The sequence below is a fragment of the Humulus lupulus genome, chromosome 4 (assembly GCF_963169125.1).
Source record: "Humulus lupulus chromosome 4, drHumLupu1.1, whole genome shotgun sequence".
Taxonomy (NCBI): Eukaryota; Viridiplantae; Streptophyta; class Magnoliopsida; order Rosales; family Cannabaceae; genus Humulus; species Humulus lupulus.
Window position 1 is genome coordinate 213,151,747 of NC_084796.1, and position 13,980 is coordinate 213,165,726.

The window sequence follows — 13,980 nt, forward strand, 5'->3', positions numbered from 1 at the left end:
AAAAACCACGAATTCATCTTCAACCTCAGCTCCCTCAACCCCTAGATTCCCAGCTCTCCCCGATCATTCAAATCGCATAGCTCCTCCGACCCCTTAAAACCCAGAACCACTCCCTCTCCCAAAGCCAAAACCACGCATGCAGGGCTGCACCTACACGATAAAGAACGCAACTCCATGGAATGCACGACTTCTAGGGATTGAGAGAGTGGGGGACTGTTGACGTCGTTTTTCGTCAACTTAAAAAGGAGAGCAATTAAACTAGAATATATCAAAGGAAATAAAAGAATATGAAAACATGAGGTTTTTTTTATGTGGTTCAGCAGTTAAATCTGCCTAGTCCACGAGTCTGTGTTATTAGTATTTGGGAGTTTTCTGGAAACTCTTCAGAGAATAGTTTCCCAGAGTTTTCTCTCAAAATCTCAGAATTTCGGTCCTCTACAAATGGAGTTTCCTTTTCTATTTATAGAGAAGGTTTCAGAATTCGTTCCCACATATTTCGGGAAAATATTCTGTAAATCAAATAATATAATGCTATTTACATTATTTCCTACGTACACGGAAACATCCCATAAAATGTGGGATTGGATAAAAATTTAAATAATATCCCTTAAATATTGAGATTTTACAACAATAAATACATTCATATGTAACCGATTAGCTCAGATACGAAGTCAATTACATTTCCGAGACTTTTTGTCAATCACGAGCTCGTCATCTAACTTCGCCTATGCTCAAAACACGTAACCATTGATGAAGTCATCACATTCGAGCTTACACTTCCCGAGCTTGAACCATCTCGTCTGAAGGCAAGAGATGTATCAGGGAAATATATACAAGTTTCAAACCATGGCTATTGCGAGCTCAGAACATATTCGAGGCTACACACCCTCGAGCTTTCGAGGTCGGTATTTACAGCAAAGCGATCTGACTGAAGGATCATATGACGACCATGCATATTTCGAGCTTACATCTAACGAGCCTAGATTTTGGGATCATAACTTCTCATGTTTGAAATCTGGGTGTAACATTTTGCCCCCTCAAAAGTATCAGCTCTAATCCTGTGAGAAGGAAACTTTTGAACTATCCTCCTTAGAATCTGTACCATTAAGCGTACTCGAGTGTGGACAAGCGTCAGTCAGGGATTGATTAATCAGAGTACTTGAGTGCTCTGGTACCATACCCACGTCTATTCGTCTGCTGCCATTACTTCATTTATACTTGACCGTCAGATCGGATAAGAAATATGATCAATGGTTCAGATTAGCCCGACCTTTAGTCTCCTTTTGGGATTACGTATATATAGCCTCTCATCTTCTCCTTCTTCACCTTTATCTTCAAGCTTTCAGAGAGAAAAATAAAAACTAGAACCCACACATTTCCTTGTCTTTGTATGTTCTCTAAACCGAGAAAGCAAAACAATCCTGGCGTGTTCGACTCTGTGAGCTCATTCTTGCAACCACTCCTCCGGTGGTCGATTTCATTGTATCCGCAAGCTTCAGTGTGTAAGTCTCTGTTCTTGATCCCATATGTTCATATTATATTACTTTTTTTTTCAAGTATTCTTGTATTTCTATTGAACTGTAGGCACATTTACTAGTTTAGTACTAAAATGCTTTTAGCCAATACTATGTAGATTTTAGGTTCTTCTGATACTATGGGTTTCAAACCCAGATTTTGCGTAGAGGATGCAAACATGGATTTTTCTACTGTTGTTATTTAAATTACGGGTACCGTATCGTGTAAACCAAGAAATGGGGTATGGAATTAGGTTTTTAAATTGCACGTTTCTCAAAATTATCACCCTTTTGAGTAACCGCCAACTTTTTTCCTGAAAATCCAGGATTCTCTAAAATAAATTCATCCCCCCCCCCCCCCCCCCCCCTCGCGTTAAATACACGCTCGAAGCCTGATTCTTTCAATAGCTCAAGTTTCTTCTAAGTTCGAGCCCGTTCTTTCGATCGAGCTTATTCCATGGTTTCGAGCATTCGAGCTCAAACTATCTTAAATTTTATATTTTATTTCTTGTATGCCTAGCCCTCACCCTTTTCTTTCTGCTAGATGTTGTAGAACTTTGAAAAACGGTGGGGGTCAGTACTCGCAACCCTATTCTTCGACAACTCCGAGCCCTGAATCTCCCTTCACTCGAACTCAGCGGCTAATTCGCGAGCACAAAGTGAGGTGTGAGCAAGAAGATATCCAAGCTCACTTCCAGCGTCAAATCGATGAGGTCGAGGAGAAGAAAAGGAAGAAACTTCGAGTCGCAATCTATCCAGACCCGAACCCCGAGCTTAGACCGATCCCTCTTGACCTCAAGCTTAAAGTAACGGTTGCCTTCAATCCGGGTGATCTTGCATTCTTGCTGATGGAGGAGTCATCAAGTCGTCCATCCACCTCACAACCAACCACCATTCCTACCTCAAGGGGGGAATTTTTTGAGGCCGAGCATTATTGGAGCTGTGTTTCTTTGTTAGGGAAAATCACCAACATCCTAGCTCACCACGGCCTAGGATTGTCAGGCTCGTTGAGGTTTCAAGCTCCTACCTTAAACGAACAGAGCTACTACGCTCCGGGAGACAGCCGTCCCGACAACAAGCTGAAGCTCGTGGCTTGGAGCCACGAGCATATGAAGGCAGGGGCCTTCTTGCCCTTGAAGTTCTTTTTCAAGGACTTTCTGGATTTTGTTGGGCTCGTGCCCTTCTAGCTCCAGACCAACTCATACATGGTCTTGTCAGCCCTAAGGTCACTATACCACGAACTGAAGTGGGAAGGACCTTCGCCAAGAGAGATCCTGTATCTCTTTTGTCTGAAAAGCAACCCCTCCCAAGCTCAGGGAGGAGATGGCTTCTACTATCTATCGAGCTATCCCAAGGAGAGGAAGATATTCGAGGACATGCCAACCATTTTCCTAACTTCAAGTTGGCGGTCTTTTGGACAGACGGCCTGGTTCCTTCAAATTTTTATTCATTTAGACGAATCCATAAGTATATGATTCCCTTCCTTTCATGCTCGATTTTTTCTTAGGCTCGAACTAATGAGAATGTATTCGACTCTTCAGCTAACTATCACCGTCCTACTCCTACAGATGCAATGAAGGAGCATAAAGAAGCCCTGCTCCATCTTCCATACGGTAGGCGCTCCCTGTCTTATCTTCTTCATGAATATAAGCTTCGACCGTGCGGTCTTCTATAGCAGGACCAGTCAACAGACGATACCGCCTACCGGAAGTACACCAAGTGGGAGCATGTGCCACTCCATACTGATAAGCTTCCACTGAGGTGAAGCTCGAAAGCACGACCCCCAACTCACCGTCACAAGAGTCCGTGCTCGGGGAATGACGCCAATGACGAGGCCTCGAGCTCGAGTGACAGAGGTAAGGTCATTCTCAGCTCGGCCTTGTGGTCTCCTTCCCTTCTTAGACATAGACCCGACACCCTGATCTTATTCCCAGATGATAGGGATAAATTTTATGTATGGTCTTGGGTAGATGATAGGGTCCATAGGTTCGATAGCTGGCTGGGGAAATACCAAACCATGTATAGTTTGAATGAAGTTTGGGGTGGGGTATCCGTTCAATACAGGACAAATGACTATAGGGACCTTTCGAGGTTGACTTCCACATATAGGGAAGGGACTCCCCCAGCCTCCTCTGAAGATAGGGAATTACCTAGTCGTCGAGCACAAGCTCGGGGGAGACTTCCAGTTAGTTTTCTTGTCACTTGTCTCGAGTGGGCCAAAGCTTCAGCAGTCTTAGGGCTCCTCAATGGTTGTTCTTGGTCAATGCTCGGGAATCTAATGTCCTTTATGACAAGAGTACCAAGCTCATCTCCTTGGTAATTTATCTTATTTCGTTATTTATTGTAATTTTGCTTTAGAGTATGTTCTAACTTGATTTGTTTGTGTGCTAGGCTCTCGCTGCAGTTGCTCAGCTAAATTACAAGCTGAACAACGAGGTTCATGCGAGCATGTCCTATGCCTAGGAGTCGAAGGGTCTCCAACTTAAGCTCGCTGACGAGTTCAAAGCTGCAAAGTCGAACCTGAAGGCTGAGCTCAAAGAGAAAAGCTCCAGGGTTGAGGAGCTTGAGAAGCTGAACGCCGAGCTCAGAGAGAAGAGCGCCAGGGCTGAGGAGCTTGAAAAGCTGAACGCCAAGCTTGAGAAGGATAAGAAGGCCACCTTCGAGATAATGGAGGGCGAAAAGGCTCACCTACTCGAAGAGTTTAAGCAAAGGAAGGATCGAGCAGTTGACATGGCCATGTATAGAATTTGGGCCAACAACGCCGATCTTGACACGGACTTCTTAGGCTCCTTTGAGGATGAGCTTCTGGCTTAATGGAAAGCTCGGCTGGAGGCGGAGGAAGCTGCTCAGGAGGAAGCTGAAAAGGCTAAGGAAGGGTGAAGTGTTGTCAAGGGGGATGCTCCTGCTTCCTAGACCTTGATCATGTGCGTCCCATTTAAAGAATTTTGGTAAAGTTTAGGGCCTTTCTTTTTCATGCCCTTGGGGCGAAAAAAATTTATAGCTCGTAAAAGAGCTATTTACATTTGATATTTTTAATACCATGTTCGACTTTTATTTTAATATTTTTGCTTTACATTTCTCAGATCGAAATATTTTAAGCAATTTATATTAGATTTTTGCCTTCATGTTAGTTTATTCATACAAACATATGTTGGATTTAAGCTCGAGTTTCAATGCATTCACGCATAGTTTGCTCGATATATCCATATCTGATCTCGTTATTTGTCAAGGCCGGATCTTACTTTTACCACGCACTTGGAAGTACTTAAGTGATATGTAAGCTAAGTAGTTTAGTTGTATCTTGCTTTTTAGTCACTTTTCCACTTCCTCGGACAGTTCCTTGAGGTTATGAGGTCGAAACTTTTGTTGCAAAATACTCCAGCCTCGGTACCGACTTAGCTCATAGTAGGTTTATCTTTTTCCCACTTGTGTTGATCAATTTTAGCCGGTTTGTTCCAAAACTATTTAGGTCGTGTTTGGTTCATAATCCATACACTTATATATTTTCGATCTAGTTATTTCCAGATCGCACTAGTTCGCGTATCTAGTCATATCCAGACACTTTATTTTTAATAATCTGGTTTCGTCCAAATTATCTTAGCTCGCGCATCTGGTTATATCCAGACACTTATTTTTAATAATCTGGTTTCGTCCAAATTATCTTAGCTCGCACATCTGGTTATATCTAGACACTTATTTCTAGAATACACTTTTAACTTCTATGTCGGGTTAACGGTCTAGACATTTGTTAGTTTTTGTGTATGCTATATTGGAGTTGTTTATTTTTTCAAACTTATGGTATCTATACCACTGATGCCCCCTTAATATCCTATGAGTGAGATCATAGGTTATTAAATTAAGAGAGTTTGCAAAAAATACAACATATTGAAACAAAAATGACTTTTAATCAAAATTGAACACTTTATTAACAAAAACTTTGTAAAGATAGACAAGCATGGTTACATGAGACATCATTCCTACACTATTGATAGTAAGGTCGTAGATGTTTGCCATTCCAAGCTCGTGGTACCAATTCTCCGTTTAATCTTGCCAATTTATAGACGTCAGGTCTGATAACTAACTCGATTTGGTAAGGTCCTTCCCAATTAGGCCCAAGTACGCCAGTAGCCGGGTCCCTTGTAGCTAGGAACACACGTCTTAACACTAAGTCTCCCAATCCGAACTTCCTGTCTTGAACTTTTTTATTGAAATATCGAGTAGCTCATTGTTGATACAATGCATTCCTCAATTGAGCTTCATCTCTCCTTTCTTCAATAAGGTCCAGACTTACTTTGAGCTGGGATTGGTTCGAGGCTTGATCATAAGCATGACTTCGAATAGTGGGTATTTCGACCTCAATTGGTAGCATGGCCTCGCATCCATATGCCAGGGAAAAATGGGTATGTCCTATTGAAGTGCAAGCTGTAGTTCGATATGCCCACAAAACTTGGGGTAACTCCTCGGGCCATTTTGTTATATTATTTTATAATATAATGTAAAATTATATTATATTATAATATAATGTTTTAGATTAAATAAATGTGACAAAGTGTGTCACATATTGTAACATATAATAGAGAGTTACAATATTTAGATATATGAGATATATCCAAATAATGTAACATATTTGGTGTTACAAATTTGCAACTTCCAAATATTACCCTTTATTGTGTAAAATTGTTGTTACACAATATTGAGATGAATTTCATAAAGCCATATGTGATATGGCTGTTAGAGATATGATTTTAACCCCAATAATGTGTTTTGGGAGTTACAAAATCATTTGGGAGGGTTTGGAACTGTTTGGAAAAACAACACAATTTTTTGTGCTGAAATTGGTCAGTGGCCGCGGCCACCATTGTCTCTGGCTGCGGCCACAGGCCAAAAAACTGACCAATTTCCAGTTTTTTCAATATTTGTTGAACGGCTCAAAAATCCCAAATAACTCTCAAATATCTTTTTTAATTCCATATTAATCCAATTAAACATTGGTAACAGCCATGGGGGTTGGTGGAATTTGAAATTCAAAGGGTGTCTCTAAACTCTATAAATAGGAGCCTATAGCTCACTTGTAAGACACAACATTTTCTATCCACTAGAGCACTTGGCTAGAAACACCTTGAGGCTTGATAATTCCAGAAAGCTTTTCCAATATCTGAGAGAGATCCCTTAGTGCTTGAGTTAGGGGGAAATAAGCTTTTGGACAAAGGTTTTAAACCTTGTTCAAGTTGGTGATCCCCAATCCTCTTCACTTAGGTTGTGTAAGTGAGAGTTTGATTGTGCTTTTGTTCTTCTTTTTATTCTATTGCTTTTCTTCTTATTCTCTTGTTCTATTTACTTGTATATTTTTTTTAAGAGTTGTAATCTTTTCTTTTGGTCTAAACACTTTATTTTACTTGTAATCTTTTGCTTAGAGTTGTATTCTCACTATTCTCTTCTTCATCATCATCTTCTTCCTTTCTTTAGTTTATTTGTATTTTCAGTTATAGAGTTGTAACCTTATTTAATCAATCTATATTTACTTGTAATATTATTGCATAGAGTTATAATATTATAATCATTTCCATTGAGGCAAAACAATATTTTCCTAACACATTTTCCCTTAGCTTCTTCCAACTTCTTTTTCATAGAACTCTTGAGAGTCTTATTTACCGCTTCGACTTGGCCATTTGCTTGGGGATGGGCAACAGAGGAGAAGCTTTTTATTATTCCATTTTTTCACAAAAATGGGTGAATAATTCAAAGTCGAATTGAGTACCGTTATTTGATACTATTTTCCTTGGCATTCCATATCGGCAGATGATGTTCTTTACCACAAAGTCCAGGACTTTTTTCGATGTAATTGTTGCTAGAGGTTCGACCTCGGCCCATTTTGTAAAGTAATCGATCGCGACCACTACATACTTCACTCCACTTTTGTCGGTTGGCAACGAACCTATGAGATAGATTCCCCACACCGTAAATGGCCATGGGGAGGTAATCATGGTTAGCTCGGATGGAGGAGCTCGCAGAATCGTAGCGAAACGCTGGCATTTATCACATATCTTTACATACTCGAACGCATCTTCTTTGATAGTGGGCAAAAGTATCCTTGTCTTATAATTTTCTTTGATAGGCTATGCCCCCAGTGTGGTCTCCACAAAATCCTTCATGAATTTCTTCTAGGATTTTCTTTGCCTCGGGTGGAGTCACACATCGAAGTAATGGCATAGAATATCCTCACCGATATAACCTTCCTTCCATAATAGTGTATCTTGGAATCTGATAAATCAATTTTCAAGCCTTGTTCTGTTCTGCTGGGAGAATGTCGGTTTCGAGGTAATCTACTATTGGGGTCATCCAGGTTGGTTAAGAGTCAATCATAAATACATCTTCCTCCTCAGTCTCGCTGATACTGGGAGTCGACAGGTGCTCTATTGTTACTACGTTTAGCTTTTCAACTTCGCTGGACGTGGCAAGCTTGGCTAGAGCGTCTGCATTTGAATTATGCTTTCGGGGAACCTGCTCTTTGGAATAGAATTCAAAATATTCGAGCGCCGCTTTAACTTTTTCTAAATATGCGACCATCCTTGTGCAACAAGCCTGATATTCCCCTAGGATTTTGTTGACTACCAATTGCGAATCACTATAACAATGTATTTCTTTGGCTTTGAGTTCCTTGGCTATCCGGAGTCTTTCCAATAAAGCTCCGTACTCAGCTTCATTATTTGATGCTTTGAAGCCAAACCTCAAGGCGGAGTGCAATCGCTTCCCAGTTGGAGTGACTAATATGATTCCTTCCCCCGATCCATTTTCATTGGAAGATCCGTTGACGTAAAGCTTCCACAGCTCGCGGACTTAGGTTATAACCTCGTCATCGGATACTCCTGTACACTCCACAATAAAGTCTGCCAGAGCCTGCCCTTTTATAGTTGTTCTCGGATGATAAGTGATCTCAAACTGTCCGAGTTCAACAACCTATTTCAACAATCTGCCCGAGGCCTCTGGTTTAGACAAGACTTGTTGCAGTGGTTGGTCAGTCAGCACATGGATGGGGTGTGCTTGGAAGTAAGGCCGGAGCTTTCAAGATGAGTGGATCAGGCTAAGAGCCAGTTTTTCCATTATTGGGTATCTCGATTCTTCCCCCAGTAACCTCTTGCTGACATAGTACATTTGTTTTTGCACCTTCTGGTCTTCTCCGACGAGCATAGAACTGATGGCGTGCTCGGTCGTAGCGAGATAGGTTTTGACAAGATCGGAGGTTTCGCAAGGTGTTTCTTTAGGTCCTGGAATGCGAGCTCGCATTCCTTTGTCCATTCAAACTTTTTGCCTCCTCTCAAAAGGTTGAAAAATGGAAGACATCAATCTGTAGATTTAGAGACAAATCTACTTAACGCCGCCATCCGTCCAGTTAAGTTTTGGACATCTTTATGCTTTCGAGGTGAGGGCATGTCAATTAACGCCTGGATCTTGTCAGGATTAACCTCTATTCCTTGCACGTTCACTATGAAGCCCAGAAACTTCCCCTACGATACTCCAAAAGAGCATTTTTGGGGGTTGAGTTTCATGTTGTATTTCCGTTGCATGACAAAGCATTCTTCGAGGTTGTCGGCATGGTTATCGTTATGTTTAGATTTGACTAACATATCATCAACATACACTTCCATGTTATTACCTATCTGCTCGGAGAACATCCTATTCACAAGTCTTTGGTATGTTGCTCCAGCATTTTTTAGCCCGAAGGGCATAACATTGTAACAGTATAACCCTTTATCAATTACAAAGCTCGTATGTTCTTGGTCGGGTGCATGCATGGCGATCTGGATATATCCAGAATAAGCATCCATGAATGACATAAGTCCGTGCCCAGCTGTGGCATCTACGAGCTGATCAATCCAAGGTAGGGGAAAGCAATCTTTTGGGCATGCCTTGTTGAGGTCGAAGTAATCGATGCAAGTTCGCCACATTCCATTAGGTTTCGGAACCAATATCGGATTGGCAATCCAATCAGGATAGAAGGCATCTCGTATGAACCGATTTTCCTTTAACCTGTTAACCTCTTCCTTCAAGGCTTTCTTTCTATCATTGTCGAGGAGCCTTCGTTTTTGTTGCTTCGGGAGAAGCTTTTGTCGATATTGAGCACGTGGCTCATTATATTCGGGTTTATCCCTACCATGTACAAATGTGACCAAGCGAAAACATCTTGGTCTCCCCTTAGGATGCAAATTAATTGCTATTTTACTTTTTCAGGAAGGTTTCTTCCCACCATCACAGTCTTTGGAGGGTCAGCTTTTCTGAGCTTAACCTCTTCGAGCTCTTCCAATGGCTCGAGGTCAGCCTTCTCCTATACTCTAGGGTCAATTTCTTCGTCTATTTCGAAGATTGTCCCATCCTTATTCTGAATCACAACAAGTGCTTATGCACTTACTTGCTTTTTCCCTCTAACGGAAATGTTGTAGCATTCCCTCCCTGTGAGCTAGTCCCATTTTAGAGTCCCAATGCCATTAGAAGTCGCGAACTTGATGGCCAGATGCCTAACAGATGAAACTGCCCCCAGCCCTTCAAGGGCGGGTCTCCCGAGCAGTACGTTATAGGCCAATGGGAGATCCAACATGACGAATTCAATCATCTTGGTTACAGAGACTGGGTAGTCTCCCAAGATTACAAGGAGTTCGATGGATCCCATGCAGGCAATCCATTCTCCTGAAAAGCCGTACAACGTAGTTGCACAGGCTTTTAGGTCGCGAAGCGCGAGTCCCATCTTTTCTAAAGTAGCCTTATAGAGGATATTCACTGAGCTTCCGTTGTCAATTAGGACTCGGTGCACCCTCTTGTTTGCGAGTTGAAGGGTGATGACCAGAGGGTCATTATGAGGGAATTATACGTGAGAGATGTCATCTTTAGTGAAAGTTATGGGTTGAGTTTCAGCTCGTTGTTGCTTTAGAGCTCTGGGTTCGGGTTCGTAGGGAGATCCGTCCCCAGTTTTTAACTCATTCACATACCTTTTCTGGGCGTTCCTGCCCGATCCTGCGATATGCCCCCCCCCCCCCCCCCCCCCGAGATGGTTACAAAATCTTCTCCATCAATCGGAGGGGGTCGATCATCCTCCCGAGCTTGGGAGTTATTGTTTGAGGCTGTTAGTGCAGCGACTGCCCTCTGGCTGGTGGAAGCCTGAGTGGTTGGTTCCTTATGTATTGTCCGAAATACCCCCTCGAGATCAATCCTTCGGTCCTGATATCCCTGTGGAATCTACAATACTTGCTAGAATCTATTTTTTCCTTTTGGTTCCTCATGGGGTCAGGTCATCTGAAAGGGACCTGGTTTTCATTAGCCAGGTAGATATTCTCCCGAGACTCATTGAGCTCGGTATACACCTTGTATACAGAGAAGTATCTTTCCCCTTTCTTCTTCTTTCCCCCATCCGCCTTGGGGTTATTCCCTTCATTTTTCTTTCTCTTGGAAGGGTTGTCCCTGGGGGGTTTGGAAATTGTAGAATCTGTCGAGGTTGAGGCAGAGTTAGCGTTCGTTGTTGTAGTTGCGGGATGAGAGGTCATATTCAATGCTGACCTCACCTCCTCTACATTAACAAACCTCTAAGCTCTTCGATTGAACTCGGTTAAGGATCTTACAGGATTTCTTTGCAAGTCTTCCCAGAGAGGACTTCCAGGCATTACTCCAGCTCGAACGGTTATTAAATGGCCACTGTCGTCGACATCATGAGCTCCGGTGACTTCCAAGTTAAACCTTGTAAGATAACCTTTCAGTGACTCATTTGGCTGCTGCTGGACATTGGTCAAGGCTGAAGCCTTGAGCCTGATGCCGACCATGGCTTTGAATTGTTTCTTGAAATCTTTCGACAATTGATCCCAGGAGGCAATCAAATGCCTCTTGTATTTTTCAAACCAGGTTTTTGCTGGTCCCGTGAGAGAGGCTTGGAACAGCATACACCTGAGCTCGTAGCCTACATTGCTAGCTCGCATAATTGTGTTGAACGTGCTTAAGTGGCTGTACAGATCTGAATTTCCATAGAATGGCAGGACATGAGGAATTCTAAATCCTTGAGGAAATGGGGTGCTAGAGATATGTAGAGCAAAGGGCTTGAGTTCCTCATCGAACTCTTCGTCCCATTCCCGACTACGTTCGTTCTGCAAGAGCCTGAATGCTCTCTCCAACTGCTCAATCCTTTCTTGGTTCCGGGTTCATGGGTGATCTCCTCGATTTTCGGCGTTCTTGGGTTCCGGGTTATATATACTCACGGACCTAGTGTCACCCGAGCTTTCGTTGATATGGCTCATTGCATGATTATTACGAGATGAGTTTCTTGCTAGTCTCCTTGTCTCAATAGTTTTGGATCGAGACATTCAGCTCCTCGTGGGATGGGGACCCCTACGCTCCCTAGCAGTTTCTTCATTCCCATGACTTCACCCAGCTCGCCTTTCCCTATCACGATGGGCCGGTTGTGCATCCCTCTGAATTGGTGAGGGGTGCCTTATTGGCGATGGTGGGTGCCTTATTGGAGAGGGTGGCTGTCGTCCATTATGGGGCTTAGAAGGCCTTGAATTTGCTCGGTCAGGCTCTGGTACATTCTGCGTGGCACTAGGATTTTGGGTCCAAGCCTCTGAGGGGGCTCGGTTATTCCCTATTCCTACTGGTGCCTCTGCAGTTGAGTTGGCAGCACCATCAGCCTGGTTACCTCTCCGGGTCTCGGTGGGACAGGCTGCTCTACTGGTGGCGGACATTGCTCCACTCTTATGGTGGCTGTGTTTTTACACGGCCGCCCTCGAGGCCTACGAGGTGGGGCCTGAACGTCGCGCAGAGGTGAAGCCTGGGCATTTTGTGATGGTGGGGCCTGAGCCGTCTGCGCTTCAGTAGCTAGTCTGGCTAGCTCTTCGTTGCGTTTTTTAGCTTCTGCCAACTGTTTACATAGCTGGCGATTCTCGAGTTCCACGATTGGGACATATCTCTCGGGATTGTAGTACATATCCTCATCGATCTTGGGGGCAAGTGGACCCCGAGAGTCGGATGAATCACTCCTATCGCTGGGATCATAATTCGCCATTGGCTGCTTTCTAGGGCGCCAGGGGTACTCATTTTCATCTAAAATTTGCTCCTCAGGAATATTGGGATCATTTGCAACCATTGCTAATTCGAGAGGCTTTCTGACTAAACAGATTCATGCACGCACTATTTAATGGCTCTCAATGAAAGCACCAAACTATTGACACCATTTTTTGTCAACTTAAAAAGGAGAGCAATTAAACTAGAATATATCAGAGGAAATAAAAGAAGATGAAAACATGAGGTTTTTTACGTAGTTCAGTAGTTAAATCTGCCTAGTTCACGAGTGTGTGTTAATAGTATTTGGGAGTTTTTTGGAAACTCTTCAGAGAATAGTTGCCCAGAGTTTTCTCTCAAAATCTCAGAATTTCGGTCATCTACAAATGGAGTTTCCTTCTATATATTTATAAAGAAGGTTCAGAATTCATTCCCACATATTTCGGGAAAATATTCTGTAAATCAAATAATATAATGTTATTTAATGCATTATTTCCTACGTACACGGAAGCATCCCATAAAATGTGGGATTGGATAACAATTTAAATAATATCCCTTAAATATTTGGATTTTACAATAATAAATACATTCATATGTAGCCGATTAGCTCAGGTACAAAGTCAATTACATTTCTGAGACTTTTTGTCAATCACGAGCTCGTCATCTAACTTCGCCTATGCTCAGAACACGTAACCATTGACGAAGTCATCACATTCGAGCTTACGCTTGCCGAGCTCGAACCATCTCGTCTGAAGGCAAAAGATGTATCAGGTAAATATATACAAAGGTCAAACCACTACAAGAAAAAATAGTATTCATAACACTTAAAAACTGCTAACCGGGACTATTGATAACACTTCTGAAAATGCTAACATAGCCCCTGTTATTAAAAGTCCAATCTTTTCTATAACAGTTTTTGAATGTTATGTTCGGTGTTATCTTAAACTATTCAATAACACATTTTTAGGTGCTATAATATTCAAATAATAACATTTAGATAGAGTTTTTGGTTATAAATTTGAAGTTTAATCTTGTACTTTTTTCATAACACTTTTCAACTGTTACATTTTATTATTTTGATAATATTTTTAGTTTGTTATATTATATAAACCATAACGATTTTTTACGCTTATAATATGTTTTTAAATCATAACATATAGTAATAAAATTTTAAATTTTATTTTGATAAGTATACTTATATGGTTTTTTTTTAATTGAAAGATTTTCATTATTGTATTTTGATAAAAAAAAATCAAAATTAATCATAAAATGTAATTCTCAATAGATTGATAAACCATAAGTATTACATTAAACAATAACTAATTCAAACCATGAATGTGTCTACTTCATGAGATCTTAGTTCTAACTTAAGTTTGAAAGCATAACATAATAAAGTTTTATAATCTTGAACAATTTTTACTTCAAAAATGAA